The sequence below is a fragment of the Mus pahari genome, chromosome 10, assembly GCF_900095145.1.
Source record: "Mus pahari chromosome 10, PAHARI_EIJ_v1.1, whole genome shotgun sequence".
Classification (NCBI taxonomy): Eukaryota; Metazoa; Chordata; class Mammalia; order Rodentia; family Muridae; genus Mus; species Mus pahari.
In genome coordinates, this window is record NC_034599.1 from 82,598,224 (window position 1) to 82,608,952 (window position 10,729).

General features: G+C 43.6%; 1 non-coding gene across 1 annotated transcript; it reads right to left on the reverse strand.

Annotated features, from left to right (window-relative positions):
• Window positions 1-5,875: 5,875 nt before the first annotated feature.
• LOC115064881 lies at window positions 5,876-5,947 on the reverse strand. Its single transcript, XR_003844705.1, has one exon. It is a non-coding gene; the product is annotated as a small nucleolar RNA SNORD50 (small nucleolar RNA).
• Between the last annotated feature and the right edge of the window lie 4,782 nt (window positions 5,948-10,729).

Genomic DNA, 10,729 nt, shown 5'->3' on the forward strand with positions numbered 1-10,729 from the left:
ACAGAGTATCTATGTATAGCCCTAGATCTGTGTAGACCAGGCTGGCCCTTACACCAGTTTTCACCAGTGAGGTGACTCTCTACCCTCTAGCACATAGATTATGAGTTAACACCAAATTTATTCCCATCTGGCTTCCCGGAACTGGATGCTATTCTTGACCTTTTTAGTGCAGACTCTATACTTGCTAAAGATTCTGTAATTTTAGTTTTTTTCCATACAGGGTTTCTGTGAGTAANCCTGGAATTCTTAGACCAGGTTGGTCTTGAACTTAAAGAGATCCACCTGCCTCTGCCTCTATCCAGGTTAAAGGTGTGCACTGTCAGCACCCAACCACCAGCTGGTTTTTCTAGACTCAACTCTAGGTAGCTCTCAGGTTAAGTCCCTTAACAATTTAACAAGCTAGTAAACTAAGGTCTGGGATAACTTAGAATTACAGCACCTGTTAACTAGGCTAGGTCCTCATGCTTAGTGAAAGATGCCATCCAGTGTGTATAAAAAGGTTTGAGTTAGTACATTTAGCGGAAACGAAGTTTAATTCCCACTAAAATGATTCCCTGTTTGGACTTGTTTCTTGCTCAGGTACAAATGGCCCAGTCAATGGAGATGGCTCAGTGGTTAAACATGTTCACTATTTTCAGGGCCCAGGTTCAGCACCCAGCTCCCTCACAGCAGCTGAACTCTAGTGGCAGATCCTACGCCCCCTTCTGGCCTAAAAGGGCAATCACACTCACACACATACCACCCCTAATCCCCACCCTATAAAAACATTCCTCCTTCAATGCACAATGAACACATTAAATCCTTACCACTTTCTTACTAAAAACACCAGAATTTATACAAGTACCTGTTAGTAATTAGAAGCCCTCTCCTTAGAAATGTACTTCGCATTTTGCCTTATCCTGTATCCCACATTTTTTCCATCCCACTGATAACAAGATCCCAATCTATCACAAATACATAAAAACCATGCTATGCTTTATTCATGCAGTTCCTTAAGCCTAAGTGTGTGTTCCCTAAAGTTAAACTGGTTTGGAGTCATCTGTTTAATCCTTTAATAAGGATTCTTTTGCTGACATGGTGATACCCTCCTCTAATCTACAGTGGAGGCCGGATTTCAGAGCTCCAGGTCTCTCTTTATAAACAGTGAGGCCCCCTTCCAAAGTAATCAATAAAGAAAATTCACTTGTTTTCTATTTCTATTAGGTTGCTTTCCATCTTTGTCACTCTCTACCTGTCCTAAAGAGAATGGACAGTTTGTATCTCTGGGCTCCTTGGCAGACCAGTGCTCTGTAATAGAGCATACACAATAATTTGGACTATATCAAGTAATATATTGATAGACCCATCAGAAGGCAAGGAAATAAGGAACTGCAGAAAGAGGTCAGAGGACTTAAAAACAAACCATGTCACAACACTGTCTTGCTTTGCCAGCTTGAATAAAAGTTCAACAAACCTTCAACCTTCTTAGACAACCCCTGCAATGCTTTTCTGTGTAGCCTTGTCCTGAAACTTACTCTGTAGACTAGCCACTTGCTTCTGCTGAAACTAAAGGTGTGTTCTGGGTCTGTGAAATTTATCAATTAATGAACCTTAGACTGCAATCAGGTGATCTTCCTGCCTTAGTCTTGGAAGTATATCCTGTTTTCACTTTACATGGAAATTTAGTTACTCTTGAATAGCTAAAGAACCAAGGATGAAATCAAAAGGTAAATGAACATTTCTTCAAATAAGGAGACACAACCTCTGATACAGAAAAAACAGCATATGTAGACAAGACAAAAATGTAAAAAGCAGAGTATCAAATGGAATTCTAACCTTGTAAAAAAAAAATAGGAAGGAAATATGCATGGAACCAAGGGATTGTAATTATCAGTGCTAAAAATAAGCTATGACTAGACACTCAACGGCATCCAAAGTAGAGACCACATACCCAACCAACTCACTTTTCAAAGGTAGCAAGGTTCTTTCACCAATGGCACCAGGAAGACATATACGGGGGAAAGAAACCAGAGTCCCAAGTGTGCAACTTTAGACCTCCTTTATCTCTAAACTGGGGCCTGCCATCTCTATAGTTGAGTGCCAGGACAATTTTGAGATACTGTCTCAAAAAACAAGCCCATAAACAAAGGAGAATGGAAGCATGCAGCAGTTAAAAATGCAAAAGCCCACCTAGTCTTAGTACTTGGGAAACAGACGCAGGTGGAATAAAGACAAAACAAGCATAGAAACTCTCAAAATTAAGAAATGGGTAGGGAGGGCTGGACACGTTATCAAATTATTGCTTGACAATTTCTCAGGGAAACCCGATGTGTGCGATCATGCTAGTTAGGGGACTGACAGTGTGCAAAGCGCACTAACTTTGAAAACCCAATTACCATGGAAGTGGGATGAAACATGTACCAGGGCATTCTGGTTAATCTGACACAAAAAGAATTGAAGGAAATATTTGCAATTAAATGTTTATTTCAACACTCCCAAGCAATCAGACAGAATAAGGAAATAGCTTATAACGAACTGCTGCCTTACAGTCAGGATTGCNTTCACTCTGCTCAGTCTGTACAGCTGTGTCTGTCATCAGCTCACCCAGGATCTTCACAGAAGAGAACACTGTCGGATGGATTGTCAAAACAATCTATTTACATACAGCCCACCAAAAAAAAAAAAAAAAAAGTACACGAATCAACTATGCAGGCCATACCAGATGCTGTCCCAATCACTACATAGGGACAGCGAGAGAAATGTAGATAGACCCCATGTCAAACATCCCAGTACTAGGACTGTGCATTTTCTTCTTGTCTCTGCCTTTTATTTTATTTATTTATTTATTTATTTATTTATTTATTTATTTATTATTTTCTTCTTGTCTCTGCCTTTTATTTTATTTATTTATTTATTTATTTATTTATTTATTTATTTATTTATTNGAGTAACCCTGGAATTCTTAGACCAGGTTGGTCTTGAACTTAAAGAGATCCACCTGCCTCTGCCTCTATCCAGGTTAAAGGTGTGCACTGTCAGCACCCAACCACCAGCTGGTTTTTCTAGACTCAACTCTAGGTAGCTCTCAGGTTAAGTCCCTTAACAATTTAACAAGCTAGTAAACTAAGGTCTGGGGTAACTTAGAATTACAGCACCTGTTAACTAGGCTAGGTCCTCATGCTTAGTGAAAGATGCTATCCAGTGTGTAAAAAAAGGTTAGTACAGTTAATAGAAATGAATCTTAATTCCCACTAAAATGATGCCCTGTTTGGACTTGTTTCTTGCTCAGGTACAAATAATGGAGATGGCTCAGTGGTTAAACATGTTCACTGCTTTCAGGGCCCAGGTTCAGCACCCAGCTCCCTCACAGCAGCTGAACTCTAGCGGCAGATCCTACGCCTCCTTCTGGCCTAAAAGGGCAATGGCACCCACACCACCCATAATCCCCACCCTATAAACCGATTACTCCTTCAATGCACAATGAGCACATTAAATCCTCACCACTCTTACTAAAAACACCAGAATTTATACAAGTACCTGTTAGTAATTAGAAGCCCTCTCTTTAGAAATGTACTTCGCATTCTGCCTTATCCTGTATCCCATGTTTTTCCATCCCACTGATAACAAGATCCCAATCTATCACAAATACATAAAAACTGTGTTATGCTTTATTCATGCAGTCCCTGAAACCTAAGTGTGTTCCCTAAAGTTGAACTGGTTTGGAGTCATCCGTTTAATCCTTTAATAAGGGTTCTTTTGCTGACATGGTGATACCCTCCTCTAATCTACAGTGGAGGCCGGATTTCAGGGCTCCAGGCCTCTCTATATAAACAGTGAGGCTCCCTTCCAAAGTAATCAATAAAGAAAATTCACTTGTTTTCTATTTCTATTAGGTTGCTTTCCATCTTTCTTGTCACTCTCTACCTGTCCTACAAAAAGAATGGACAGTTTTTATCTCTGGGCTCCTTGGCAGACCAGTGCTCTGTAATAGAGCATACACAATAATTTGGACTATATCAAGTAATATATTGATAGACCCATCAGAAGGCAAGGAAATAAGTAACTGCAGAAAGAGGTCAGAGGGCTGAAAAACAAACCATGTCACAACACTGCCTTGCTTTGCCAGCTTGAATTAAAGGTCAACAAACCTTCAACCTTCTTAGACAACCCCTGCAATGCATTTCTGTGTAGCCTTGTCCTGAAACTTACTCTGTAGACTAGCCACTTGCTTCTGCTGAAACTAAAGGTGTCTTCTGGGTCTGTGAAATTCATCAATTAATGAACCTTAGACTCCGATCAGGTGATCTTCCTGCCTTAGTCTTGAAGTATATCCTGTTTTTACTTTACATGGAAATTTAGTTACCCTTGAATAGCTAAAGAACCAAGGATGAAATCAAAAGGTAAATGAACATTTCTTCAAATAAGGAGACACAACATCTGACACACAGTTGTTATGTAAGCAAGACAAAAAGGTAAAAAGCAGGCTGGAGAGATGGCTCAGCGGGGTAGAACACTGACTGCTCTTTCAGAAGTCACGAGTTCAATCCCCAGCAACCACACGGTGGCTCACAACTACCTGTAATGAGATTTGACGCCGTCAGTGTACTCTTTTAAAAAAAAAAAACGTAAAAAGGGTAATAAATGGAATTCTAACCTTGTAAGAAAAAATAGAAAGGAAATATGAATGGAACCAAGGGATTGTAATTGTCAGTGCTGAAAATAAGCTGACTAGACATTTAACTGCACCCAAAGTAGAGAACCACATATCCGATCAACTCACTTTTCAAAGGTAAGAAGGTTCTTTCACCAATGGCACCAGGAAGACATGTACAGGGGGAAGTGTGTAACTCTAGACCTCCTTTTATCTCTAAACTGGGGCCTGCCATCTCTATAGTTGAGTGCCAGGACAATTTTGAGATACTGTCTCAAAAAACAAGCCCATAAGCAAAGGAGAATGGAAGTATGCAGCAGTTAAAAATGCAAAAGCCCACTGGGCGTGGTGGTGCACACCTTTAATCCCAGCACTCGGGAGGCAGAGGCAGGCGGATTTCTGAGTTCCAGGACAGCCAGGGCTACACAGAGAAACCCTGTCTCGAAAAACCTTTAAAAAAAAAAAAAAGCAAAAGCTTACCTAGTCTTAGTACTTGGGAAGCAGACGCACGTGGAATACAGACAACCAAGCATAGAAACTCTCAAATTTAAGAAAAGGGTAGGGAGGGCTGGACACGTTATCAAATTATTGCTTGACAATTTCTCAGGGAAACCCGATAATGTGTGCGATCATGCTAGTTAGGGGACTGACATTAGTGTGCAAAGGGCACTATCTTTGAAAACCCAATTACCATGGAAGTGGGATGAAACATGTACCAAGGCATTCTGGTTAATCTGACACAAAAAGAATTGAAGGAAATATTTGCAATTAAATGTTTATTTCAACACTCCCAAGCAATCAGACAGAATAAGGAAATAGCTTATAACGAACTGCTGCCTTACAGTCAGGATTGCCTTCACTCTGCTCAGTCTGTACAGCTGTGTCTGTCATCAGCTCACCCATGATCTTCACAGAAGAGAACACTGTCGAATGGATTGTCAAAACAATCCATTTACATACAGTCCACAAAAAAAGTACACGAATCAACTCTGCAGGCCATACCAGATGCTGTCCCGATTACTACATAGGGACAGCTAGAGACACGTAGATAGACCCCATGTCAAACATCCCAGCACCAAGACTGCATTTTCTTCTTGTCTCTGCCCTTTCTTGATGGTCACCATATCTAGTTTTCATTCCCAAGAAGTCTTGCATCACTGGCCCTAAAATATAAAAACCAAAAAACACAGGCATCACGTTACTGCCAACATTAAAGGAGANCACAACTGTCCNCTGTAATGGTCCATCTCAGAAGCCAGATCCGTAANAATGGTTTTTCAACAGGAATTCAGGTTCGGGATAGGATCATCATAGACTAGACCACGACAGTAAGCTCAGCAGAAAACAAAACAGAGCACCACTCACATGCACGCCTGCTGCAGGATCTTCACAGGCNGACTGGCATCTCACTGGTCAGCATTCACTGCAGAAAGAGGCACCACGACATGCTATGAGTAAGAACTGCCCAGCAAACAAGACGACTGCTTCACTTAAACCCAGTAGTCTTCTCTCAGAAGCTGTATCTGTCTTCAGGTCGTCATCTTCGGGATATAGTTCATCACTGTTCAGACCCGGTATGTCTCACNACTGTCTGTACAATCAATTTGTACACCATGCATTCACTACAGCCACTCCAAATTAAAAAGGCCAGAGTAGGAGAAGCTGCAGGACTGTTCTAGAACACATTTCCGGGAAGCTGATTCTTAATTTACAACAGTATGCTTGTATGCTTACAAGAGAAAAAAAATCTGAGCTTCATACACACCCTTTAAAACGGTCAAGTTTTAAGCAAATCTCTCTCCCTTATCAATTCTCTCCGATGATTTGGGCTCCCCTCCATCTAATATAGAGAAAAAAGAAAAACAAATTTTAAGCATCACACATCACTCCCTATAGCACTACGTCAACAAGAGTCAAAATAGAAGCCGCATCGCCCTTACCTTGGTTTCTTCTTGCAGTTGGTTTGAAGACGCTAAGAACAATGGCGCCATTGTTCTTGTGAACGTGCATATAATAGGATGTCTCTTTAGGTGACTCCAGTACCTTCTGTACAGACCAACAGGGTGCAAACCCTGATGCGTTAAGGACGCACCCAAGGTGGGAATCAGGAACTATAATGCATGCGGCCTTCAGTCAGGCGGCCCACTACTAATCTCCCTGGGGCCTAGGGTCCAATCCCGAAATATTATTAGCTACTGTGCACTTCTCAGAGGAAGTTCACACTGGTACCCTAAGCTCAAGTCTCCGAAGCGTCCAAATCCTCGTTGCACCCCTATATTTCACTTGATTATCCGACTTGCAAATCACTCACCAACTGGACAAAGGAAGATCTAGAGCTCCGTCGTAAAAGAAAGAGCCTCGCTTCCCGCAGCTCCTTTTATATCTTCCTTTGCGCGAGATCGAGGCTGCCCCTCCCTCTGTCACTGATTGGACGCGAGAGCACATGGGGCGTGGCTTTTTATGAAGCAACGCGTGGGAGCGCGCGCCTTGGCCCTCTTTTTTTCCAGGCCGTTCCGGGGCGTGGTGCGCGCCGCCCGCCTGCCGCGTGCGTCTGCTTTTCTGCGCGCGCTCCCGCTGGCTTGCCGCCACTGGTCTCTTCCAAGTCTGGCGGTGCCGCTCAGCTCGACGTGGCGTGGGAGTGGCGCCAGAATTCAAACGAACTGCCGCAGTTGGAGGCGAGGTCACCGCCTGCTTCGAGCTTAGTCGACACGGACGGTCGGCGGCAGGGAGTGGCCTTGATTTCACCGCGCAGGCAGCTTCGCGCGCGGCTGGTGGAGAAACTTGGTTGCGAGGTTGCGATGCTGGCCAGCGCTGCGCTGTGTATTCAGCGGGACCGCTGAAGGGACCTTGGAGGACAGAGCTACGCGGGTGAAAACCGAAAAGCTCTTCGTTTATCCTTCCTGCACTCTGGGGGTGCCGCTGGGCTGCAGAGAGCCATGCTGTCCTGTGCAGGCCTGCTTGGGGGCCCAACCAGTTCCAATACCAGATCCTCACCCCCACCTCCCCCCAGCCCCCAAGTCTCCCACTCCCAGTAATAGACACTAGTGACAGCTATTGAGAATCCTGAGAAGTTAAATATTACGTTTCACAGAGGAGAAAGCAAGTCAAAAGCCGCCAGTTGGCCTAAGGTCACATAGCTATCCTTTGCTATTTTTAAGTTTCCCCCTTCTGGACACTGATATAGGGGCCACTTGTGAGGCTATGCCAGTGCCTGGCAAACACAGAAGTGGATGCTCACAGTCAACTATTGGATGGAACACAGGTCCCCCAATGGAGGAGCTAGAGAAAGTACCCAAGGAGTTGTAGGGGGCTGCAACCCTGTCGGTGCAACAACAATATGAACTAACCAGTACCCCCTGAGCTCGAGTCTCTAGCTGCATATGTAGCAGAAGATGGCCTGGTCGGCCACCACTGGGAATAGAGGCCCCTTGGTCTTGCAAACTTTATATGACCCAGCACAGGGGAAGGCCAGGGCCAAGTTTTGGGAGTGGGTGGGTAGGGGAGCAGGGGCGGGGGTGGGGTATAGGGAACTATTTGAAATGTAAATAAAGAAAATAATAATAATACAAAAAATGTTAAAAAAAAGTTTCCCCTTCTAAATTATCTGCAGAACAAACTTAACACTTCAAAGGTCAAACATATAATTCAAAGTAATTTGAATGTATGAGTGAATGTATGGATACACTCATTTGGATATTTTAGCATTTGGGAACTCCGGTCTTTATTTTTTAGCATTTTTCACTAATTATGTGTGCATTTGCTGTCAGTTTACATTAACAGTTGTCCTCTGATCACCATACTTACACTGTGGCATGCATGCCCTCACACGCATCATGCACACATGTAATAGTAATGATAATAAGTGAATAAAAGCCATTTGGGTAAGAGATTGTGAGGAACACCACATAATGTTTGCCATAGAAAGAAAGTTGGGAATAGAATCACATACAGTAAAAGCTTGTCAGAGCATCTGGTTAAGGACTGTGCCTCTGGGCTACATTTCCAGCCTGTGGTCTTAATTTGGTTCTTTTTAAATCTATGTGCATGTGGAGGCTGAAGGGCAGCCTTAGGTGTTACCCTGACGAGCACCATTGATTCCCGTTGAGATAGGGCCTCTTACTGATCTGGAGCTCACGAGTCAGGCTAGACTGGCTGAGCACANNTCTAGGAGATCCTTCTGTTTCTGCCTTCCAGCTCGGAAATTATAAGCATGGGCAACAACTAACATCATTTTTATGTGGTTGTGGGACTCAAACTCAAGTCCCTGGGCTTGCAAATCCAATGCTTTATCTATCAGAACCATCTCCACAGCTATAGTATTAGGTTTTTTTAAGTTATTAGATGAATGTCATCTTCAAAATGATTTTAGTATGTATTTTTAATCTTTTTTTAAAGGCTTATTTTATCTATATGAGTACACTGTCGCTGTCTTCAGACACAACGGAAGGGGGCATTGGATCCCATTCCAGATGGTTGTGAGCCACCATGTGGTTGGCTGGGAATTGAACTCAGGACCTCTGGAAGAGCAGTCAGTGCTCTTTCTTAACCACTGAGCCATCTTTCCAGCCCCCTAGTTTGCTTTCTGTTGCTATGATAAACATAATGACCAAAATCATCTTGGGGAGGGAAAAGTTTATTTCAACTTAAAAGTTTTCTAGTTCACCATGAAAGGAAGTTAGGACAGGAGCTCAAGGTAGAACCTGGAGGCAGGGACTTATGCAGAGGTCATAGAGAAATAGCTGCTGCTCAGTTGTGTGTGTGTTTGTGTAACCCGGGTCAATATGCCTAAGGATCGCAGACAGCACAGAGCTCCCACATTAATCGGCAACCAAGAAAGCCACACAGACTCGCCTACAGACCAATCTGAAGGAAGCATTTTCTCAACTGAGGTAGGTCCCTTTTCCCAGATGACTTTAGCTTGTGTCAAGCTGATTAAAAACAACAACAACAACAACAACAACAACAACAAACTAACTAGGGTTAGTTAGACAACTTCTGTGAACCTGCCAAACCCCAGGATCTGTCTGGAAGGCTTGGCTGGAAGAATGGTTGGTTGTGTGGTTTCTCTGGGGTTGGGGGAATAAACATCCCTTAGGGGTCACTGATTGGGGTGTCCAGAAGAGAGTGTGTGAAGCTTGACAGCATCCCTTGGCTTCCCAAGATACTTCTCTGCTTGTCACCCTCTGTCAAACAGCCACACCTCACTGTACGAGCAGGTGTGGCTGATCAAACTGTACTTGCTCTTCCTCACTATCCTAATGGTTCCTCGCTGCCCCCTTAAAGCCTATGGTGGTGAGACAGATCGTTGATGTTCTGGTGACTCCTCTAGTTCTGTTAGTACGCTTCACCCAGGGTGGGTTAACGTCTGGTGGGTAGGCCAGGTACCTGCAAGACTGCCATATGGAGTGTCACCCATGTAGGACCCTGGCTTTGGCCCCAGCTTCTGGGACATGGGTGCTGAACATGGAGGCTCTATAGTCCATCGAATGCCAGAGCCTCGAGGTTTTCACGCTTCCAGTGGTCTGTGAGTGACAGTGCATGTGTTTTGCCTACCAGGCCTGGTTTCCGTGGCTCCTTCCTGCATAGAACTTTGCAGCCATGGTGTTATTTAATCCTCTCCATAGCCCTGTGAAGTTGCTCGGAATAAACCATTTATGGGGTCACACATATGAGGCTTCAAAAAGTGAAATTACACACAAAAGTGACTCCTGTTCAGCTGGCCATCTTGGCTTAAGAGGCCTCTCTGCCTCATGCCTCTTTCCTACCAGGTCTGGACTTCTGACAGTGTATCCAAGTGTATCCAAGGATGTAATCTGCATCTCAAGTCATGAGAACCCAGTACTCTGCATTGACCTTCCTTGTCAGGTCACAGGGCCCTGGCAACCTGAGCTGGCCATGGGCACCCGATTGTTGAGGAAGGTCTAGGCCTAAGAGTGACTTCTCACGTTTACAAGTTTTCGTCGTGGCAAACTTTCTTTCTTTCTTTCTTTCTTTCTTTCTTTCTTTCTTTCTTTCTTTCTTTCTTTCTTTCTTTCTTTCTTTCTTTTTTTTAAAAAAGATTTATTTATCTAAGTACACTGTAGCTGTCTTCAGATGCAC